The sequence below is a fragment of the Protopterus annectens genome, chromosome 2.part0 (assembly GCF_019279795.1).
Source record: "Protopterus annectens isolate FY-2018-M chromosome 2.part0, PAN1.0, whole genome shotgun sequence".
Classification (NCBI taxonomy): Eukaryota; Metazoa; Chordata; order Ceratodontiformes; family Protopteridae; genus Protopterus; species Protopterus annectens.
Window position 1 is genome coordinate 1,553,138,710 of NC_056728.1, and position 26,254 is coordinate 1,553,164,963.

Consider the following 26,254-nt stretch of genomic DNA (forward strand, 5'->3'; position numbering starts at 1 on the left):
TTCAAGAGGGAATTACACAAACCAATGATTGGTACCAAAACCATGGACTCACACTCAGTGCTAAAAATGCATTATTGTCCACTTCGGTAAAAACAATATCCCTGCAGAATATCATACCAATAATAATACCCTAAGTAACAACTCAGTTCATAGGTTAGTACTAAGCTAACTGCCCTGTGAGCCATTTTAAGCTTAGCCAATTATCCCTTGTGAGACTCGAACCCTGCACCTTGTGTTTGTAAGGCAAACACCTTAACCATTAGGCCACCCTCCCTTAGTGAGAGACTTGGGAATGCAAGTTGACTGTAGTTTAAACTTTGACTAAAGTATTCTTACTATGGTAAGGAAGGCATTCTATGTAACACACTTTTTAGCAATGGCATTGATTCAAGAGTGAAATAGATTATAATACCCCTGTACTCATACCTCCTCATGCCAATAATTGAGAATAATGCTCCCTTTGGTATGTGCCTTACCAGGCATCTGCAGCAACTTGTGAGACCTTAGACATTTCTAACCAAGAAAATTCAGGGACTCCAGCAGATGTCATACATTGACAGATTGAAGTCACTGTTACCATACTTAGTAATGTACAGACTGCTTAGAGAAGACTTGTGCTTGGCCTACAGGGCAATCTTGGATTCAAATCTAATGGAAATGCTGCACATCCACAAGACAAAAGGGACAAGGGTCACCCACTCCAGGGACCTTAACCTGGCCCTGTGACATAAATAGGACCTGTTAGAGAGACATATATGTTTCCAGACATTGCCCCTCAACTGAAATAGGCAACCAATTCACATCAAACAAAGCCCCTATGTGAACATGTTTAAGCATAGCCTGTATGATAGGATGGGAAACTGTAAATTCCTGCTGGAGATTTCACCTATGACCCTCCTAGATATGGATAGTCATTGCTAACTAAGATCTTGAGTTTAGGGAATGCTTTATATTGAGTTTCTCTAGTATTATATTGGGTGCACATGGCTTAAAGAACTTCTGGTCAATGGCCAAGTAACCACCGGTGAACCTATAAAACAACTTCAATCTACAGAAAAAAGGCATAATTTCCCCAAACGAGAAGGTAAAAGAGAAGGTAGAATATGAGGCAAGGGGCAGGTGAAAATCTGGTTAGAGAATATATTCTAGTAAATGGAGACTTATATTTGCAGAGAAGATAATGAACATTGAATAGGGTTATGCTTGCCAGGAGCAATGAGACAATCCTTAGTATGTCTTAATGGAAAGAAGCGTGGGTCTGTTTTTATTCATGTCAATACAAATGATATCATCCACGAGGACTCTCTGGCTGTAAGTAGGAAACTTACAGCCCTCTTAGATAGCATGTCTTGTGCAGGTGTTATAACATATTTTCACAAATCACATATAGAAATAAGAGTCAGGTCATCATGAATGAAAAGATTTTTGGAGTAAATATCTACATGAAAAAAATGCCCCCCAGGATTTAATAAAATCTGTGTAGGCACAGTGTAAAGCCTATATGGAATGTTACCGTGTCTGTGTACATGGTTCCCCTACAGCAGCACACCATGCATATTAATGATGGTGCATTGCCGAGGGACAGAGTTATTGAATCAGTGCAGGGAGTGGTGTAGTGATAACCATGTACAGAGAGGAGTAAGAGACTCCCAGCACTGTGCTAGTGTTTTATTTTTATCTATTTTTTTCTTTAAAAAGCATGTTTGCGAGGTGTGACATGGAGTGCAGCAATGCTAAGTGGTGCCCACAGATAAGAAAGCAGGCACCTGCCAGACATCTAAAAATAGAAATTGGATGTCATTAATTATTTAGTTAAATGGATGTTTAAGCATATCTAAGCATGTTTGCACAGCACAGTCAGGCGTATTGCAGAGCTCAGCACTGCTGCTAAGTTGTTCAGTGGTATATGTAAAGGTACACCAAATTTCTCAATATCCATGTAGCTAAATGCGTAAAGTGATGGCTTCATGTGCAGTAGGTCCAGGGTTTGAATACGTGGAAGGGAAATTACAGTTTTTGCAGACTAATTTAAAATATGGCTCTGTTGCACTCTGCTAAGCTCTGCTGAGACCTGCTAAGTGCTGCCTAAACATGATAATGGCTGCCAATATTTAGGCACTGATCAGCATTGCTTGGCTGGTTTGTGTGTTCTAAGCCCCGCTAAGACTCTGGTTCTGTGAATTTTCCGCACTTCTTAGCTCAGCTGTGCTGGTTTGCATGGTACTAAGTGATGCGGTGCTTTTTTGAATGTTACCCAATGACATGTAAGGGCAGGAAAACAGCCTATATTAAGCCAAAACAGCAGGAATACAGCCAAATACATTGGAGTTCTTCTACTGACAGGTGCTATGGCTGGTGCTGGTGAAGGTGCGCATCTGGGTACATCAATGGGGCATTCTGGAGTCCAGGTCATAAATGGATTCCAAGTTAAAAAGAAACACAACTGGCTGCTGCAGGCAAGTTTTCAGGGCTCAGAGTGTAAGGTGCAGGCCTGGCACCCACTAGCTAGAGAACACACCAGTGTTACCGGTATTCCCCCACAGAGGTGAGCTGTGTTGTCACCGCCATGATGACCTGAAATGGCAAAAGGGAGAACTCTTAGACACCTGGGTCCAAGAAGCTCGAGCTGGGAATGCCCCATAAATATGTAAGTAATTTTATACCTGTTTCACCACTATCTAACATGAATGCCTACAAAACTGGAATGCATAATGGTGTGCATCTCTCACAAAATCTGCAGAAGAGAGGGCTCACAATGTGGAGATGCACACCAGGCACCTAGCCAGGTTGCACTATGAGTGTGGTGAGTATGGATGTATTATGTTAACTGTAGTAAAATAAGCAAGAAAGGGTAAAGATTAACTGCATGAAAGTATATGCAATAAAGTCTGTAGTGCAATAAATGTGGAATTAGAGCTATATTGCAAGAAGTGAATAAGGCCAACTGTAGTGTAATAAAAGCATGAAACAAAACCAGTAACTACATTAAAGTATATACAATAAAGTATGTAGTGCAATAAATGTGGAATTAGAGGTGTATTGCAAGAAATGAATAATGCCAACTGTTGTTTAATCATCATCATCATCTTTCGGCTTTTCCCGTTAGTGGTTGCCACAGCGGATCATCTCTTTCCATTTCTTCTTATCCTCTGCATCTTGCTGTGTCACACCAACCACCTGCATGTCCTCTCTCACCACGTCCATAAACCTTATCTTAGGCCTTCCTCTTTTCCTCTTACCTGGCAGCTCCATCCATAGCATCTTTTTCCCAATATACCCATCATCCCTCCTCAGCACATGTCCAAACCAACGTAATCTCATCTCTCTTGGTTTGTCTCCAAACTGTCCAACATGAACTGAACCTCTATTATACTTATTCCTAATCCTATCCATCCTAGTCAGACCGAGTGCAAATCTTAACATCTTTAACTCTGCCACATCCAGTTCTGACTCCTGCCTTTTTGTCAATGCCACTGTCTCCAACCCATATAACATAGCTGGTCTCACTACCCTCTTATAGACTTTACTTCACTCTTACTGGTACAGGTCTGTCACAAATCACTCCTGACACTCTTCTCCACCCATTCCACCCTGCCTGTACTGTCTTCTTCACCTCTCTTCCACATTCACCATTACTCTGAACTGTTGATCCCAAGTACTTAAACTTGTCCACCTTTACCAACTCTACTCCCTGCATCCTCACCATTCCTCTACCCTCCCTCTCATTTACACACATATATTCTGTCTTAGCCCTGCTGAGCTTCATTCCTCTGCTCTCTAGAGCATATCTCCACCTCTCCAGAGTCTCCTCAACCTGATTCCTACTATCACTACAGATCACAATGTCATCTGCAAACATCATAGTCCACGGGGCCTCCTGTCTGATCTCATCTGTCAACCTGTCCATCACCACTGCAAATAAGAAAGGACTCAGAGCTGATCCCTGATGTAATCCCACCTCCAACTTAAACGGATCTGTCACTCCCACTGCAGTCTTCACTACTGTCACACTACCCTCGTACATTTCCTGTACCACTCTTACATACTTCTCTGCCACTCCCGACTTCCTCATACAATACCACAACTCTTCTCTAGGCACCTTGTCATATGCTTTCTCCAAGTCTACAAAGTCACAATGCAACTCCTTCTGACCTTCTCTGTATTTTTCAAATAACACTCTCAGAGCAAACATTGCATCTGTAGTGCTCTTGCCTGGCATGAAACCATACTGCTGATCACTAATCATCACCTCCCTTCTTAACCTAGCTTCTACTACTCTTTCCCATAACTTCAAGCTGTGACTGATCAATTTTATCCATCTGTAGTTACTGCAGCTCTGCACATCACCCTTATTCTTAAAGATAGATACCAAAACACTTTTTCTCCACTCCTCAGGCATCCTCTGACTTTCCAAAATTTCATTAAATAATCTAGTTAAATATTCCACTGCCATTTCTCCTAAGCACCTCCATGCTTCCATTGGGATGTTTTCTGGGCCAACAGCCTTTCCATTCTTCATCCTCTTCATAGCTGTCCTTACTTCCTCCTTGCTAATGTGTTTCACTTCCTGATTCACTATCCCCACATCATGTTGATTAATAAAAACATGAAACAATACCAGTAACTGCATTAAAGTATATACAATAATGTCTGTAGTGCAATAAATATGGAATTAGAGCTGTATTGCAAGAAATAAATGATGCCAACTGTTGTGCAATAAAAACATGAAACAATACCAGTAACTGCATTAAAGTATATGGAACAAAATCTGTAGTTCAATAAATGTGGAATTACAGCTGTATTGAAAGAAGTAAATAATGCCAACTGTTCTGCAATAAAACGTGAAACAATATCACAAACACCAAGGAAAATGGTGTACATCAGGATTGTCTTGTAACCATTGCAGTAGAGTTGTATGCATTTAAGCTGTAAGGTAAGGTGCTGCAGACAAGTATAACACTGTAATAGTTGTAGAATGCAAATCTAATGACTGCCAGTTTTATTGTTTAACTCCTATAGTAGCATTCAAGGCTGTCTCCAGGCCAGTATTGTTCACATAATGCTCTGGCATCCATAAACATCAGGTAATCATGGTATATGAGTGAGGTAGCCCACTCCATGAGCTGATATTCTTTGTTGACATCACAGATATTTCAAACCACTAACAATAAATTGTGTACACCAGCATTGTTTATACTGATATATAGCTTACCTACTATATGTATTATGCTTGTATTTCATGCATATGTGTTCTACTGTCACTGCAGTCTAGTATAACACTGTAGTAGAACTGCCAGGTCATATTTTGGTTCCTGGCAAACTCTAGGCAAAAATCAGTCAATTAGTAATCAGCAGTGAGTCAGTTCCTCAGTTTGTTAAGTGCTATGTATATAGTATATTTTGCCACACACAGACCAGGGTTCAAATCCAGCTCTATGTAGCAATAAGCATTACAGTAGCAGTCACGTAATTCTCACATATTCTCTCTCCACAGGAACTACAGGTAAATGTGTAAGGTAGCCCACATTATGTGTAGATAATTGTGTGTTTGCATTTTCCAGACTGTTAAAATCATTAGCAAGAATGTGAGAAATAAGCAATGTGCAGTCAGAACTAATATGTATAATCCTGGTATGGCTGTATGCCTGGACTGTCTGTTAAAAGTTGCTGCAGTTGATTAACACATTCCATGCAGATGTCTCCTGCAGTCACTAGTATTTGTTTCTATTCCTGTGTCTGCCAACCAAGGCATGACTGTTGTTTAGTGTTTGCACCATAAACATATATGTCTCTCAAGTGTGACAATTTCATGTAATGGAATTAATAGTGCATAATCCACCTGTTACAGGAATACCATGGCAATGAGTACCTAGATTGCAAAGTATCACCATTTAAGCCCACAGAACACCTTGGTAGTTTTATAGATCCACCTGATATGCAAATGTTCTGTGTCAGTGTGTACACGCAGTTGTTACGGTTTGGCCCATAGTGTGCCATGCATATAGCTTGAGAGGTATTTACATGCTACATCAGTTACAGGAGACTTGAACTCACTGTACACATAAAGAAAATACAGACCTATAGAGTAGATAGTAGTACTGTTGTCAAGGAAATAAGGGACAATGTTACTAATGGACTGATTTTTTTCTCTCTCCCCACCCCTTATCTTCATTTATTTATTACGATTACCAATGGACTGATTTTTTTTCTCTCTCGCCACCCCTTATCTTCATTTATTTGTTACTATTATTCATTGTTTATGGTTTACTATTAACATATGTTGTTACATTAACTGTTTTTGGGGCATGTGTTTAATTATTGTTATGTATTATAATGGATGCATACTAACATATCTTGTTAAATTACCTATTTTGTTGGCCTTATGCTGTAACTGTTACTGGCATGCTGCTATATTGACTGTTCTGTTATTTATTATTGTGTTTCAAATAATATGTATTGATATGTAATTGCATTATTTTCAATGTTCTGTAATGCTGTTATTACTAACAATGTTTTGTATATAACTAACCTATACTTATTGCTATACCTACATTACCACAGCACAACAGGGTACGCCATTTCCTGGTGATCTGCCTACCATCCCTCAAATGGCTATGGCACTGGGTCCTAGCATGTTTGGGACCCAGGCTGGTGGTGCCCTCTCTGCTGCCCCTGCACCACCTGTGGCGGATGGGGCCCAGCCTCCCTCTGGGAGCAGTGGTGGAGGGGCTGCAGTTACCCAGGATCAACTGCCGGTCATGGTGCAGAAGATTGTTCACTGGAGCTATGAACGTCACCTGCACCAGATTAAGAGCACACTGCCCAACCTTGTTGGACAGACTTGCCCTGGTGCTCAGCCCCCACCACAGCCACCCTTGGGGCAATGAAGAAGCAGTGTTGACTGTCCCATTGGTGGGACAGACTCACTCTGCTCCCATCTAAAGGCACATGTGACTTGGATTCCACAGCACTCTAAGTCACAGCATTCTTCACCTTGCATGGGAAGAGTGCTGTGACTTGGATTCCACAGCACTCTTCCCATGCAAGGTGTTTACCCCCTCATGTACCACACACCACCCTTGTCTGCTGTCTTGTCTGTCTGCAAACACATCCATTCCTACCCAACTTACTTCCCATGTACTTATATCCCTTCACCTACATTCCACTCTCACCTTAAACAAAAAAATGGGCACCTGTCCAAAAAACAAATATTGCCACATACATAGCTCTCTATGTTGCACACGTGTCTTCACTGGACACCACTAATCTGGTCTAATAGGCTTGGCAACACACTTGTGTTGGCCTCATCCCTCTCTCTGGGGTTTGAGAGTCCGAATTCATTTACAAAATCTGTCAAAGTGCACACCTGTTGCTGCACAAGATATGGATAGCAATGAATCTTTCCTACACCCTTCCTGCACATCCCTAATTGCCTTTCTCTATGGTTTTCCCCATGCTTACCCCCATTTCACCACTTTCCTATCACTCCTTTTTTCTTTTCTTTATTTTTTTTTAGGGTGGATTTGTGTGGGGCTAAGCACAGCTATGCAGTGTGGTGCACCTCGCCACTTCGCTTAGCTAAGCTCAAATGAGCTTTAATGATTATATGTGTTTATTACATTGTTAGACACATGTACAAAATAAACATATCTTCCAAATTTTCATCTCAGGCCCCTCTCACCTACAGCCCACTGCATTAAACAAACACACTATACAGATCTGACTTAAAGCAGGTGTTTCCAGCAAAACATGTTGATTGCCAATTACAGTCCTTAGGCATGAAACTCAAATAAAAACTAATGGGAAAATGGGAGTGTACTTTAGATTCTGGTGTAATAATACAACAATAGAGAGCTAAAGTCATAATGATGCATGTAAGTGAGGCCTATGATAGCAGATATATGTGCCATTTTATCAGCAACTTGTGGAAAAACACCTGCTAAGGCAGCAATGGCAAAGTACATGTACAACTGGTCCCTGGTGCATAAATACAGCCTATAAAGCCATGCACATACTGATTGATGTAGAAATGTTTGTCACAGCCTGCTGGTCATGGTGCACAAGATTGTTCACCAGAGTTATGAACGCCACTTGCACCAGATTAAGAGGATGCTGCAACCTTGTAGGTGCACATATATCTTGCAAATGGGTCTACTTTTATTAATTGAAAACACATTTCACTGAATTTCAATTCACCCTCAAAACAAAAAAAATCACTGAAAGCTCAAATCACTGAAAACTAATTTCACTGAATCACATTTCACTGAATGTAAGTACTGTTGGGCAAATAAAATGTATATGCCCTTTTCCCCTCTATAGTGTGATCCTGGAGTTAATATATATATATATATATATATATATATATATATATATATATATATATATATATACATAGTTAGAGGGGGTGGGAGGCACAGCACCCCACATTGCGGTGTGTCAGGGCGTAGTCCCCCACCTACTTAACCTTTATATCCATGAATCTCATTTTACTGAAAGTTAGCAAAACAAAAACCAAAAGTAGGTGAGGGCTACACCCCCACACCCCAATGAGCCCCCCCCCACACCCCCCAACTATATATACAAAATCCAGGATCACACTACAGTGGGGAAAAGAGCATATATATTTTATTTGCCCAACTGTACTTACATTCAGTGAAATGTGATTCAGTGAAATGAGTTTTCAGTGATTTGAGCTTTCAGTGATTTGGTGTGAGTGTTTTGAAACTTAGTGAATTGAGTTTTCAGTGAATCAAAGTAGACCCCTTGCAAATACAAATGCTGTTGTAGTGACTTGGTAGTGCAGTCTGTTAAATTCTTTGCATGTAGTACATTATGACTCAGACAGTTCTGGGTTCAAATCCAGTTTTGTGTTGCAGTTCAATTACATTATTATGAGGACAGCTGGTAATGACTGAGTCATGCAATCGTAATCCACAGAAGTTACTGCTAGTTAATGAACTGCTACTCAGTTTTGCAAGTCAGAGGCTTGAAGGTAGGGACACACTGCACATATCTATATAACCTAACTATTCATTGCCTACTAGTCTGTTTTTGGCACCATTGCATAACAGACATACCTTAACCACATGCCTTGATCAGACTGTGCAGAGTACCCTTACCTCAGCTCTGCTGTAACGTGAGGGCTGCCACAGCTGCCACAGTTACACATACAGCTTGCTGTCCTCAAAAGTGTCCACATTCCCCCCTATGTGTGCTAGGCTGCAGCAGCAGCTACAGCCTGTAACATACACAGCTGTATGTAAAGGTAGCTGCTGCAAACCTATCATACCTCACAATCCCCTAGAACAAGGGATCTGTACACAGCCATATGTAATGGGGGTCTAAGGCCCACAGATAGGGACATGTGTAATGGTTTGCCCCTACAAAGACAGTAGGTTGACAGAATAACAGCTATTGTATTAGCATGCATATTCTGATGGGTATGAAGTCTGACACTCGTGTGTCTCTTTTCATACTGACCTCAACTCACAATGTTTGCCAGTGAAATGCCAGATGACCACAATGTCATGGGACACTGACCACACATATGAGGTGAAACTGTGGACATAGTCCATATATCTCTACAGTTGACAGTTATGGTACCTACTCTCTGTGATGCTGTACTCTCTATACCTCAGTAATGTCCTTCTTAATAATTAAGAAAGGGGCCTAGGTCTATATGAAGGCCTTATATATTGCACTGTAGTGGCATATCATTGGCCAGTTATACGCAATTCAGCTGTTTTGGCTGCAATTAGCAACTCTAAGCCACAAACTGGTGCAGAGGCAATTACCTGCTAATGAACAGTACCTTAAAAAGGCAAGCAGCAGATTACGGGGAACAGGTCTGTATGAGACTTAATTCACACGGAGACCATATTTCCAAAAGATTACCAGAAGCAAAGTTCAAAAAGGGAGTATTGCACCCCATTAGCTATGTAACAGAGTTCTCCATATAACAGGATGCAGATGGGAGGATGGACATATGGGGAATAGAGATTGCAACAGTAAGCCTACTTTAGATCTATGGTAATGACATGTCAGTGATAGTCTGCTGTCCTGCACCTACAGGCATGCCTCTCAATTGTCCCTGATTTTCAAGCACAGCTCAGCTGTGTCCCTGGCAATCCTTCCTACATTGGATGGCTGTTGTAGGAAAGCTAGTGGATTACATATAATACATAATGATGAGTAAGGGTATACTGTAATTCACCTCCATCATTCAGTCACTGTCTCACATACATACCTCTAACATTTTAAAAGTGTCCCTGAATGTCCCTGATGTACTCTAGCTAAGTCCTTGTTTCTTTTGACATATGTCCCTGTTTGGTTGATGGCTATGCCTAACATACCTGTCAACTCCTTCCTGCATGAAAGCAGGACAAAGCCATAATTTATGGGGGAACCAAGGCCCAAACCCAGAGACAATGTTTAGATATTTGTCAGTGATCCACAAGTTTGTGTGAAACTGACCAAAACTATGAGGCAAACATCCTGACATTCTGCAAACATCTGCATATTTGAAAGGTATGATGTCAACAGGGAACATATACTACAGCAGGTTTGAATTACTGTTTGTCATTGTGGCACACTGGTGTTGTGACTGCTGGTGACTACTGTCCTCATATAGTAGTTGCAATAGCACACTGTTAATTGTCTGGCAGTGGCCATATGACATAACAGTGGGAGTTTGCCCATAGGGGACACACCACGTTAGACTGCAGTGGGTTTTGGAACATACAGCAGAAACTGTCACTGCACACAGGGAAATAACTCAGTATTGTTACTATCTTTCAGGTATCCACACGTGTAAAGTGTTGACAGACTGTGGAGTATGATGTGTGAGGGAACAGTGGCTAGTGCAGGTCATTATTGGTGCACTGGATCTGTACATAGTGGATGTTCACATATCTGGTCCTGTAATGTGTTCCCCTTTTGTTGTCTTTCAGGAACCATGTACCGCAGAAGACATGCCCCCTCCTCAGATGTGGAGAATGACATAATAATGGATAGACCAAGACAGCAGCATCAGATCTTTATGTCCAGGGAGAAGCATAATTGGGAGCAGTGGGCAGCATTGTGAGCAGACCTTGTACAGGATGTCAATCAGACTGGCCAACAGGACAGGACCTATGAGGAGGTCCAACTCTGAACCACAGACATGCTGAATGCTGCATGATGAAGGGCAGCTGCTGTTGCCACGTATCATATCTCTACCAGTGGAGGCCCTGTGACAGAACAACCACTGTCTTCCATACATGCATTCCTGGTGAACCTAGGAACACATGACAGCTCTCAGGTGTCCATCACACCATACATCATGGAAGTGGGTGCCACAGTGTCCTCAGCAGAGGACCGTCCAACTAAGTGTACTGTGTTCACCAGTGTAATACTGTATCAGCCATTGTGGAAGGCTGTACATAGCTGTACATGGGTGTTAGGTCTATCTGAATTGGGAGAGAGTTAGGGTTTATGCTCAGTTGTGCACACATGCTCAGAATGTCAGCAATACAGTCAGTATCACAGTAGCTACTGTACTTGTGGGTGTATGCACATATTACCTTGTAGTGCTGCAACCTTTGGTGGTGCTGATAATACCTCTAACTCATGCTTTTGTAGGTCCAACAGGTGTGGCCCAAATCCATGGTCCAGTACCTGGTAAGTGTGATACTGTTTTTATGGATCATATATACCCTATGAAAGTGAAGGGCTGCCATATTGTCGTATGTACATATATTGTGTTTAGCTAGAGAAGAACATTTGTATGTTCCATTCTGGAACAGTTAACTATGGTTCATAGACTGGCTTGTCACAGGTATGTATGTAAAAAAAACATCAACATGTCTGCACTTATAGTTATGAGGGGCCACACAGAGTGATATACATGAGGCAATTTCTCCAAGATGCTTGTTCAAACAAAAAATGGAGATTCTACATACCTGAGGCAGTGACACTAGTACTGGTACATCATTCTCAAGATAGGTGTACTGGGTTTTATGTGTAGTTATATCACGTGCAGTATCATATTGCATACCTTACAGGCAGATTGTATTGGCAACTTTAATGGGAATTGGCCGAAGTGCATGTTATAAAGGGCTTGACTTTTCTGTATATGTTGGTGTCAGGTTGTCTGTTATGCATGGGAGCAGAGATGAGAAGATGTGAAACTAGTAATGCAGTTATGGATCCTCATCTGTATGATTCTGTGTGGATTACCATACACAAAAGTGCAGGTAGTAATGTACTGCTTTTGTCTTGGTTTTCACAGGTGACTGGAGGGGTTGGAGTCTTTCCCCCTCACAGCCTTATGTCAGTGTCTCATTGGACTCTAAGGATGATGGTGGCCATAGAGAAGCACAGTTGGGGTTGGAGCAGGCTGAATCTGTCCTAGAGGTTGACATCCCTCTTCTGCCCACATTGTCACTGCACACAGACAGTATGCTCACACATACCCAGTCCCCAGAGGATACAGATATTGGACAGTCAGAGGGTGGTGATATTGAACAGGACAGTGTGGTAACTATGGCATCAGTGAGTGTAGACACTGGCCATAGCCAGAGATCTGGCAAGGTCCCACAAAGATAGATTGACTGGGGTGCTCATAGGAGGACTGCTGTCCATCTATCACCAGTTAAAGATGCTAGATCATGGGTCACATGGCACACATTTCTGGTTGTCATGAATGTTCTGAATGCAATACCAGATGGATGCTTAGGGTTATGGATTCAGCACAGTCTGACATCCGTGACTGCCTCCACTGCATCGGGACACCCTGGATTAGATTACTGATGCAGTGGACAGATGGTGGACTGAGAGAGTGTCTGTCTTGTACTGCACATTGTCTGTAGTGGAACAGCTGGTTGGAGTTGGGCATTGGACATGTGGACATAGGTCAGCAACACCATCTGCTGAGAGTCCATGTGGCCATGCACAGTCAAACTCCTGTACTGGCAGTACCTCCAACACTACAGAGGGAAGTGTGCTGTCCACACCATGACATGGCAGGCCATGGTCCCATGGTCCTGGGGGGTCCGGTGGGGGACACAGCCCCAGCATTTTGGACTCACCATCAACTACTAGCATTGCATCTGAGCTTGGGCATGGTGGTGCCAGTGCTACTCCTGGCAGAGCCAGTTCTCGTGTTTGTGGATGGAGATGGTGAACTGTCGACTCTACCATGTACGGTTCACAGCTGTCCAACATACACATGTGTAGGGCTAGCACTGGGCTTCAGTGTACAAACACACACACACACACACACTCAAACATCACTGTGACATGCAGGTCACCTACAGACACACATGGCACATCTCCACAGACCATTTAAACCGCACCCCTCCTAACTCACACACATGCTGTCAACTGTTTGGGACAGCCTAGGTGGCAATACTGCGGCACTGAATGGCATGGCACCACAGCAGAAATATGATGTCAGCATGGTATGGTAGTATACATGCATGGCTCCCTAGATGCATATGTGTAGAACAGTCTATTAGGGACAATGGGGGCAGTAGGCATATTCATGCATTCATAGTTTCTGATAAGGCCTGCTACCCTTGGTACATGTCAACTGGGTTATCTAATCTTACAAATCTAGAAGGTGTGCTGTTGGAGGTGACATGTCTACAAATATCCTGTGTCCGGATCAGATAGGTGGTGGACATTAGTTATGATTATGTATAGGATGACAATTTAGGGCCAGCAGCTAGTCACAGGACCAAAAAGTGCATAACCATTTCACAGGAATAGCCCATAAGGGCATGTCTGCAGCACTGCGCAAGGATATATTTACACACACACACACACACACACACACATATATATATATATATATATATATATATATATATATATATATATATATATATATATTAATGTATACACAGATATATATATATATATATATATATATATATATATATATATATATATATATATATGGTTTACCTTCATGTGTGCGTATTGCACACGGGCAAACAGCAATTGTCTGAAAGACAGATTGCAAAGTTTGCAAACGCTGAATGGAAAAAAAGGTTTGAATGTGCAATGAGCGAATTCACAGTGACATTCGTTCATTGCACATTTGACATTTTGTGGTGGATTGCACTACAGTGGGGATCGGAAAATGGTCCCTTAAGTAGGGGGGGGTGCAAGGGGATTGCCCCCTTATTTACACTTCATTAGATTTTTTTTTTCGACATTAATGTTCGAAAATCAGCGAATTTGCTTTTCAATTTGCTGATTTTTGAACATTTAAAACTGTCGTTGTTTTCATTTTCGTGGTTACGATTCGCTCATATGAGCAATCACACCACTGTGATTTGACTTTGTAAAGGTAAACCTATATAAATTATATATATATATATATATATATATATATATATATATATATAAACACACACACACATCGGTATTATATGTATATGGGGTACATACTGATAGATACACTAAGCATGTGGGGGGATACAGTCAGACAGATATGTATAGGTACCAAACTCCACTCTCCCTCCTTAAATGCAAATAAAATAAAGCTGCAGCCGAAAGCTCAAAATTAAAGGATGGTATTTTATTCCACTGAATTCACACTTTTAGTTGAAACAAGACACACAGTTGAACAAGTGCTTTCACCTAGCATTACATCTAAAAAGGTATCTTCAGAGTCTGCAGCTTTATTTTAGTTATTTATAGGAAGTTCTCTGTATATACAGACATATTTCCACATGGTAGGTCTTTGTGAGGAAGAGGCAACAGAATTGCGCTCAAGTTAGTTAAGTGTAGGAGCATACCTAAGGGGACTGTCAGTACTTACAAGGTGACTCCAGGCCAGAGACACCTGTACTCCAGGCCAGGATTTTGAGTGCTACAGACATTGGCAACTGCACCTGTTTCCAGAGTACAGCACTTCTCTGACATTGTCCATGGCATTCTCCAGCTGTCTGCTGTAATTAATATGTGACTGGGGTACATAATATAACACGACATTCAGGGTGACAGTCTGCATACTTCTTATTCTACATGTTTTTTAGTAATGTCCAGCATTTCACCCCATATGTCTGGCCTATTCCTCATACATTTGTGGTGTTCCAGTAAAATGTTGTATAATGCGGTCAGAGAATAGTACCAACTACAGACAAACATTTGCGTGCTGAACTTTATATCCTTCAGATATACTGTACTGATGCAACTAGCTTTTATACTAGCCACCTTCTAGGTTAATCAGAGCATCTGAATGTCTGTCTCTAGTTTTGACCCTTTGTCCCCCCATTATCTCTGGCTTTGTCCAGCTTTTCATGCACTAACAGATTGAGAGGTAGGACAGTCTGTGGGGACATCACCATATGACTACCTCACATGCAAAAGATGTAGATTCTGCCAGATTCAAACCATCAACACCATCACCCATGCTAATGTCCCTAGCCTGCTGAGTACACAGGCTGCCAGACAGAGATGTGCCATTCATCACACAATCAACAGCATACAGACATACATTGTCACCCCTGCGTTACTTAAGACATAGAAAGTCTGGCCTAGTTCTATGTCATAGCTCTGGAATTGGCTGGTCTGCTTATATATCATTGCATATTTACTGTTACAGCAGTTGTATGGGTACATTGATGTGTTGGGGGTGGGGGCGATCAGCCCATGCTCTGCTGGCATAGACAGTTGTGTGACCCCACTGTTTGCCATCTCCCTTGAATAATGTAGTGGATTTCCCAGCCATGGGGCCTAGTGCATATTATGGAGCATGTACTACTGGACAAAGTACCTGTTGTCCCAAATGGCTGTTAGATCTCTTCAAGTAGCCAGGTAGCCCACTATATTCCCTTGTATACATGCGGCAGGTCCATACATATACTACCATATTCTAGTACCTTTTACAAGTGGTGAGTAGGTGAATGACTTACCTTGCGAATGTAGCAGTTGACAGACCTGTAGCTCAGGGCTGAATCTGAATGGTGCACACAGTACACAGCCAGTACATGGTTTGGTAAAGGATTTGTGGGCTGGATGGCTTCATTTTTACTAATATGAATGAGAGTCAAGGTAAGGTGTCAGTCCCTAGGGCCCCAGGTTTTCACTGCATGTGCTATGCATTGCATTGCCTCTTGGCCAAGGCCAGGGCATACTGAGGATGCCTAAATCTGCCTACAGGGACAACCTCAGGGGTTTCCTCCTCAGACTTCTCCTGTGGGTGTGGCTGTGGTGCCCTAGCACTGGGAAGAGGCTGTGTATTCCTTCCATTTGCTGATCCTGCTGTAGCTGTTTCTACAGGATTATATTGTGTAGCATGGCACATACAGTGAACATATGGGCACATGTGCCTGGAGAGTACTGCAGGGCTCCACCATATATACTGAGGCAATAGAACTGTGACTTCAGCAGCCCAGACACATGCTCGATGATGTTCCTGTTTTCTGCATGTGCCTCATTATGGCATTCTTCGTTGGGTGTGTGTGTGCATTTCTGATTGGTGTCATCATCCACAATTCCAGGGCGTAGCCAGCATACCCCAGTAAATGGCTATGTGGGATGTCCCCCCAGCAAACATCTGGTGCAGTTGTAATGTGTGCCAGATATGGGAGTCGTGATAACTCCCAGGGCTGGCAGCACACAGATTCATGATAATGGCCTGGGCATTGCACACAACCTGGCAGCTGATGGAGTGATACACCTTTACGGTTGACATAGATTTTATCCTCCTCACTGGGTGGTGCTTTGATGTATACATGAATGCAATTTATGGCACCCAGTACCTCAAGGTAGTGTGATGCATGGTAGAAGTGTTGCATACTGATTGTCCTTGCCTCAGGGGTGAGGGGAAAATAAATGTGCTCACTGGCATGTGGTAGCATGGCATCCAGGAACTGGTGGAGTATCCTGGATGCTGATGCCTGTGAGACCCCCATCATGTCCCCAGTTGGTCTTTGGAAAGTACCTGTAGTTAGTATCCTAACAGCTACACATACCTTTATTTCCACTGTAATGGGTTCCCCTCTGTTGGCTCTGGGTCTAAGTTGAGGCTGCAGAGCTCAGTGAGTTCTTGTAGTATGTCCCTGTACACCCTGTAGTGCTCTACAATCTCCAGCTCATGTAGCTCCTGGAAGGTTACGCTGGGCCTGAACACTCTTCTCCTTCTCTGTCTGGGCCTATTGTCAGCAGCAGCAGCACTGACTTCAGCATCTAGCACATACAGATGTAGCATACCTGCAGCAGCCCCTAGCATTCCTTCAGTTAAAAATCCCAAGTCTGTACTCCACTGGTACAGATTATGGGGGTGAAATCAGATTGTACGGTGTATGTAACCCTTATAATGCTCTGTTGTAGGTGCAGCACATGTGATCGGTTACCTGTGATGCATTCCACCTGCCAAGTGCATCATCAAAGGACTGTTAATGGCCCTAATTTAAGTGATACAGGGGTCATCAGGAAATAAGATACCATTGCCTTTCTCAGCCATGTTTTTTTTGGACAGCCTTCCTCACTCAGCACTGAGGCTCACCACGCAAACACATGCCACAAAGGTAAACAGTGCTCAGCACTCAATGTACACGCCCCCATGAAAGGTCACACTCAGCATGGCAGCATGCCTCTCAAATACACTCAAACATGATGAAACATGTGCCCTGAAGTTAAACAAAGCTTAGCAGACACTGTACACACCCTCCCCCATTCAGCAGAGTGTGGAGCCATGCAAACAGGCACTGCGGAGCTCCAATGTGCTTACAAGTCCTCAGACACATCCCACTTTGATGTCAGCTACCTCTTCTGCGGACACCAATATGGTTCTGTGCCTACACAGATGGGATCTGCGGACATGGATACCTATTTGTACTATTCAGTAACACCCACTCATTTGCATAGGGATCCGTGCACACAACCTGCACACTAAACGGTTCCATGCCCTGCTTCCTTAGCAACAGAACCATTCTGCCATTGTAGATATTCCACACAGGGTCCTATAATACATTACTGTCACATACTAATAACTTTGGTCTTTACATTTTTTTTCATAAAAGCATTGCAGTTCAAACATATGCAGATTATTAAAAAAAATAAAATTATTTAAAATTATTTTCCATATGGTTTTGGGCACACAGTGGATAGTTTTGCATATATATGTCCCTGCTATGCTATTTCTGCCCTTCTAACTGCACTTTTACAGCCCCTGTTATCTGTTTTACATCCTGTAGATGGAACTTTTCTGTGTACACTACAGACGCCAACACAGGGTCTGCTATACTGCTTATCTGCTTGCTGGATCACTCTACCTCCCTCATTTGCATGCATTTCACCAGCTTATGAGGTGATTTGCATGCCACGGGTAATTCTGTGTTGGCGCACTTGTGCACACTGCTCAGCGCTACGTATTGGGTTGCAAACCTGCTTACTTTCATGTAAGTAGTGTGCCACAATATCTACATGGAAAAAAAAAAGTCTGTGTAGGCTTTGTTAAATTCCCCACATCCTGTTTTAATAAATAGAAATGTGTAGAGCTATCAAGCCTAATTTTCAGCAATTTTAAGCCCATGTGTTCAGACGAGATGGAGTGTGCTTGTCAAGAGAATAATTTGCAGCAGATATTTTGCAATATTTGACAAACATAAGGCAAGATTTTTGCTAGGTTGAAAATTTAACAGTTCACAGATAGCAACATTTGATACATCTCTGTTAGTTGTTAATGCTAGGAGCATTAATAACACCTTTTTAATTTGAAAAATTGTTACATTCACACAGGATTTATGTTGATATTGTTTGTGAAACATAATTAAAGAACAATGACTGGAAACTAGTTATGTCAGGGTGGATCTAGGACTATTAAATGAAAGTTCAATAGTCCGTATCCACAATCACCGAACACACTTTAACGAAAGCGCTTTCACTGAAAAAGCGCTTTCATTAAAGTGCGTTAAAAAACAAACAAACAAACAATAAATCTACTTTTATGTAGGGGGGCAAGCCCCCCTGCTCCCACCCCCTACTTTAATATTCTCACTCCGAGATCACACTACAGTGAGGAAAAGGGAATATTCCCTTATCCGCACCGTAGTATGATCTCTCCAACAGAAATTCTCCCATGACTCCCTCTAGCTGCAGACATACTTCTGTGAAAGTGCTTTTTTGGTAAAAAGCACTTTCACGGAAGTATGCCCAGCTGTTTGTGCTTCAGTGAAAAATTCCTTCAGGGATCAGTAGCGATCCCATCAGGGTACAATTGTTTTTACTGTAACATATATTCTAAAAAATCAGGTGTAGGTGTTAAGTCAGGCATTAAAGACAATAATGAGACCTGTGATTATCACATGTTCCGTGATAACACCAATACTATAAATTGTGGCACTGTGACAATAAAATCAACCTTGAAACATATAACAATTGCTGGAGTGTATAAACCACAAAATTCAAGTGCTGATGACACAGAAGAATTTGTACATTTCTTTAATGAAATGCAGAAGGGAAGAATAATATTGGTTTGGGACTTAAACATACCAGAAACAGTCTAGATTAATATTTATTCGAACAACATTAGTAAGTAAATTATTTACAACAGATGTCAAGAAACAACAATTCTTTCAAATTGTAACAAAAAAAAAAAAAAAAAAACTACCAGGGATAGAAACATATTAGACATTGTTTGTGTCCTTAAAGAAATTACGGTTATTTTCCCACTGTTGATGTGAAGTGATCATGGGATTATAAAGGTTAATTCACTGCTAGAATATTCTTCCAAACCTGAAACAGAAACCAAAGCACAGAAGATTAATAACATATTATATGAAAGCAAAACAGTCATTATATAAAAATAATTGGAGTGATGCATTCAGTGGAAAAACTGAGGAATGAATGTGAAAAGTTTTAAAAGAGAAATTTGGAGAGCAAAAAAAAAATTAAAAATAAAATGTTTAGCATTAGGATCCATGCATACAGCATTAGAATAATATATTTCCATAAGGAGTTAAGATACTTGATAAAGGTGAGAAACAAAAAATATAAGAAATGGAAAAAGAGGTCAAACTACAACATCGAAAACTGAAATAAATAAGCTGGGCAGACAAATTAAGTATAGTGTGAAACAAGATGAGGAAAATCTTGAAAAAATTTTATATAAATATATTGAGTTTAATAACAAACCATTTTATAAATATATAAAACATGGAAGGATTAAAGGCATACAAATTGATAAAGTTTGTGCACTTTCTAAGAATTATTCTCAGAGACAACATATTATAGATTATAGAACAAAGGTTTTCTTTCCTTTTTCTTTAAGGCAATAATTGGGGGGGTGTTCGAATTAGGTTTTCAATTTGCAATAGTTTTTAATGTGAAAGCGCATAAGCGCGCAATGTTTTAAATCTGAAGAAGTTGGTGCAGGGCGCCGATGAAAAGCAGAATTGCTGTGCTTAATAAAGATTGCAGTTTTATCGTCCATTGGCGTCTTGCTTTTTCATCCTTTGGGAGTTCTTCGACCTGCCTCAGCGAATTGCACTATCTGGCTGTGTCTATCTTTTGCGAGTTTTACTATTTGACTGTGACTGTTTGAGGTGTTCAGCTTCTCTGTTTTGTAGGAGAGAGCCAGGCTTGCCCGGTAGCAGTTTGTTTTCATTTTGTCTTTTGGCTATCCAGATTATAGATATATTTATAAAATCTTATGCAACGTAGTTTGGCTACACAAAGGGGGTGTTAAATTGTCCTAGAGACATCCAAATAACCTCAGATACTGAAATCAAATTATGTTATATTGAAACACTGGATCCAAACAAAGCTCAGAGAGGAGGCATAATTAATAATAATGACATGAGAACACTTCATCTAGAACTTAGAGTACCATTATATCTATTATTTGCTAGGTCATATAAATATGGGGAGATTCCTCAGTTGGAGACATGCACTTATTAAACCTATCTTTATGGGAAAAGTTGAGTAAGGACAAACCCCGAGGCATGCAGCCCCTTAAGATTATTTTCATGTTGTGGAAAAATAATGGAGAAGGCAATATTGGATAAGTTGTTTTCAGAATTCAAAAGGCTGGGATTTGAAACCATATATCAGTGTACATATGTTGAAAATAGATCTATTACCAACTGTAACATGATTTTCTATAATAATATAATAGCTATGAATGAAAAATTGAGCTGTGTTGTAATTTATATTGATTTAACTTCAGCATTTGACAGGGTCATACACAAAACATTGATCAGTAAATTTAGACAACTAGGTATTGATGTACTCTTGATAAGATGGATAGCTGTATGGTTTATGAATAGGACATGACAAGTATCATACAGCAAATGGACAGGTGAAATTCTTGGTTACAGTCATGGTGTCCCACAGGGCTCTGTCTTAGGCTCTTACTTGTTTAGATTGTATCTTTCAGATCTATATTTTTCATTTGAGCTGCTCTACAATCTGAATACAGATGAGTTGAAAATGAATAAACTGATTACATGGGTTACAAACAGGAATGTCTTTGACTAAATTGACCATTTGGACACAGGAAAATAATATGCTGATAAATACATCATAAACTAAGCATATGAGACTTGGGAAACATAAACTGAAAGGTGAATATTTAATGCAGCACTCAGTAATTGAAAGTGTAGATACATTTAAGGACACGGATATATGGATAGATTCAGCATTGAGTTTTTCTAATCATATTAACCAATTGGCTAGTAAAGGATATAGAACTATAAGTTGTATAAAACAATTTATAAAATCTAGAATATTAGAAATGATGAAGTCATTGCTTGTTAGTTACAGCAGACCCAATGTTGAGTATGGAATAACAATATGGAAACCCTATAAGAAAACAAGCATGAGTAAACTGGAAAGAGTACAGCAGAACTGTACCAAGGGCATCCATGGATGTGAAAATTTGAGTTATTATGAAAGACTAAAATATCTGAACTTGTACAGTGTCTCTTACAGATATCTAAGAGAAGATCTTATACATGTATACAGGGCATTTACAGACAACTACCTCTGGGAAATATGTAACAAGGTAAAACATTTAATCTGTATGGCAATCTGCAAAAAATATTAATGTCATATATCCTTCTCATATTTACTGAAGAAAAGCACTTGCCTTTCACATTATACTGGCACAAGTGTCCTCTCTTGTTTTTTGGAGCTACTATATGTGTTGATGAGCACTTCATTGTTCTCTGCACTTATTTTTCTGACAGTATATATAGTGTGTGTGTGTGTGTGTGTGTGTGTGTGTGTGTGTGTGTGTGTGTGTGTGTGTGTGTGTGTGTGTGTGTGTGTGTATGTGAGTCTATGACAGCTGGTCTAAACATAAAGACATTGAACAGTAACTGATCGAGCACAACTTATTGATCAGTAGCCGATTGAACAAAAAAAAAAAAAAAGAAAAGAACAGATATGTTTTTCTTTTTTCTTTTTTTTTTAAACAGGGAAGAAGCCACTCTGCTCCCCCACACCCATTGCTAATTATATATACCATATATTTACAGATGTTGTGGTGATCATTTTATATTCATGGATGAGGTCATTTCAGTCAGTAATATTTAGAAGTAGCACAAGAGTTGTGACAGCAATTATGTAACTTTTATAGTGGTAAACATCAATAAAAATGCAGAACAGAATACAACAACAGCAGAAGGCAGGAAAAAGAGAGAAGAGAAGTTATGCTAGATGAAGAAAAAAGATGTGAAGAGGAAAAAGCAAAGTAAGGTGAGTGGTAGCAGCAGAACAAGCATGTAGAGAGATTTATTTGGACATATTTTCAATGCTAGATCAATGTCTTTGTATAGCTAATTTATTTAAAGAGATGCAGCATTATTACTATTCGTTTTTGTATACTGGAGGATTTTGTTAGAGCAGTCCTTGCCTAGGTTACATGAGCATTCATCGGTATCTTTTATCTAGCTGTGTAGTTTACTTCTAAAAAAACATATTTTCAGTTCCTTGCCTTATTTCTTGAGTAATCCTTTTCTATTTGGTGAGAACAATTTTGCTAAAGCTTCTTTTTCTGATAGCAAGATTGAAAGGGATCTAAGGAGGTTATGGGTAATGCTATCCTGGTTATGTCCAAGTATCGAGAGTGTGTTAATCTGCAGTCCACTTCCTAGGGATGGGCAGTAGTGTCATGCGGGATTGTCAGTAGCATTGCAAAACATATTACATAATAGTATAAAGATAGTTACACAAAGGGCAACTAGTCCTAAAAACCTGGTGTCTGTGCTGGTCTGAGATGGTTATGTAAGAGCAAAGGCAGCCTGCATATGGTGCAAGTGAAAAATGCAGATTTAAAAATTACAGCAGGTATGAATGTGCAACCCAGAAGTGCTGGAAGTTATTAAGGGTACAGATACACAAAGCAGATCAGGAAAAAGGAGGGATGTGGGTAACGACTGCCAGAATATACAGGATGAGCATCAACTTGTATATCTCAAAGGACCATAAACCCTTACTCAGATGTCTGCCATTTTTACGTAAGTCTATAATAGTGCTATAAGCCCCCTTCAGAACTGTGTCAGCTTTCATTCTTTACCAGTACATTAGCCTTTTTTATGGAAGAAGTCTGGCATCTGGCTGCTTGATCTTCCCTTCTTTGGTTAGGCCTTCGTCTCCTTGCATGTATTAGTAACAGAATAGTGTATGCACATATTACAGTACCTATCACATTGCCTCTTGGAGTGCACATCATTGGAACATGATAGTCTTTAAGTCTAAACTAAAAAAAAATCTTAGTGAATCAAAATGTCAATGGTTTCATGATGATGGTTAAAACCTTAGTCTAAGAATCTATGTCAAGTTAACTCTACACAAATATCTTTGTTGAATGGTAGCCTATATATAATACAATTGTATTCCTTGCAATTAATGCAAATGTTCATGTTAATATGCAAGTTTCACCATTATACTGCTCCTATAGGAACCCAGTTCATAGCTGAAAAGGATCAACTGACCATTCAACCTTCAAAGCTATCAGATAGCAATAAGTATGTAAATAAATGGTCTAGATTATTTCAGCAAATGCTTAAAATAGTGAACACTGTTTAATCAACCCAATAAAGTCGAACTCTCTAAATCCCGAAGACACAGAACAGTGATTTTTTTTTCCCAGGGGAAAAAAATCACTGGGCCGTGTTCAGGACTTTGCCATTTACTCCACTCTAGTGCAATCCCAGAGTTGGTATATTTAATTAGGGGGATGTGGGGGCACATTGGGGATTGTGGGGGATGAAGCCTCACACTTTATTTTGTGTTTGAATTTTTTTTTTCTTTTTTTATGGAGCAGCAATTTTTTTCCCTGGGAAAAAAAATTGCTGTTCTGTGTGTTCGGGATTTAGGGATTTCAACTATATTGGGTCAATTAAATAGCATTCACTATTTTAAGCATTCGCTGAAATAATATAGACCTGTAAATAAATAACTAAATAACTAAATAAACATTCTGGATGGGCATAATTTAAACCGATGCACGTGTATCTATTGAGATAAGCCTTTGTTGATGGTAGTGTGCCTCTCTGAGTATGGAACAGGATTTATGCAGCAGGCCTGTTAATATCCTTGTTCCCCCATATTGAAATGCTGGAACTTGCAATGCTGAGTCCTGCAATGATTAAACAAACAAAAAAAGAAGGAAAGACTGAAAATGCAAGAGAAGAGTGAATAGCAAACATCTTTCTTCTTCTCCTTTACACTTGTTTTTTGCAAGGGGCAAGCCCCCTTGGACCCATTGATGTGAGCAGCAAGCCCCAGACCCCCTGAACTTGCATATATATGCCAGCTCTGAGATCACCATTCCCTGGATAAAAGGTAATATTCTGAGAAATATTAATCCTGAGCTTATTATATGTAAGTCTTAATTTTTGGTCAACTGGTCTCTTTGACATCTTAAATGGTTACCATCCTGGACAGTGTGCATCTTTTCATGCTTTTCTATGTATCACTATTTCTCAGATGATGTGGAGCTGTATCTTTCAGCTCCTGTTACCTTTCTTCCTCTTGCTTCTGTATTGTCTTATTTATGAAATCATAAGAGCAACTCTGTTAATGCATATTGGATTTTTATGTTTGCCAGATTCTTTAAAACTACCATATTTTCTGACACCATGTACATTCTTCTTTGATTTTTGTGTCATCCAAATTAGTAACAAACTCATGGAAATCAGACCACAGTGTAAAGGGTAGGCCAGTATTCATAGTCTCAGCCTCTGCACGCAACAGGTTTGTGATGTGAGAAAAAAACTGCATTCAGGCAGCAGTTGCAGGACCTACTGGAGAAAGGAGAACAGCATGAGGTAGTTTTGAAAATGGGTGGCCTGAATGCCCATATTGGTATAATCAAATAGGGTATGAGGACTGCATGGGTTCACATGGGTAGGCCAAAAGGAATAACAAAGATGATGGCATTCTAGACTTCTGTCTGGCAAATGGATTGATAGTAGCAACACGTGGCTCAACAAGAGAGACAGTCACAAAATCACATACCATAGTGCTCAACATGCAACTCAGACTGACTTCTTCATTGTAAGAAAACGGCACTGTGGTAGAATCAGTTGTTGCAAATTCTTCACCTATGAAGCAGTTGGCCCACAGCATAAAACACTAGTGGCCATAATTGGCTGCTATTAATGGTCTGAGAAGGCTCTAAAGTCAGCAGAGATTAGGCTGAAGACCTGGATGTTGACTTGAGCAAAAACAAAAGGATTCAAGGAAATACTCAGGGCTCTAACAACTCAGGAAGAGGAGGAAACTGGTGGAGTTGAACAACAATGACAGTGTCTCAGAACAATATGTGTGAGGGCAATAGAACAGATATGCATCCAAGCCAGATATGGAAAAAAGGTATATAATGAATGTTGGTAGTGAAGTGTAGAAGTCAAGGAAGTTATCAAAAGGAAGGAAGGACTGCAGGAAAAAGTGAAAGTTAGAAAAGACAGACCAAGCTGAGAAGGAATACTGGTTGGCTCACAAAGAGGCTAAGAGAACAGTCACAATAGTAAAGAACAAGTTATAAGAAGTGCTCCACTAGCTTCTGACAATATTTTAAAAGTATTTCATGTTTGTTTTTTTAATGAGAAGTTTTTATATATGATGTTATGTTGTCTATTCCTTGGTTTTAGTTATTCATGATATTTATTATGTGTTTATTAAATTTGAAAAGGTCCTGATGTTTTTATTGGATAATTAATGGAATGACGTTACCAGGGTTTCATTATAAATTCTCCTTGTGTACTATGAGCCCACATCTGATGAAGTAACTCTTAATGAAAACGTATTG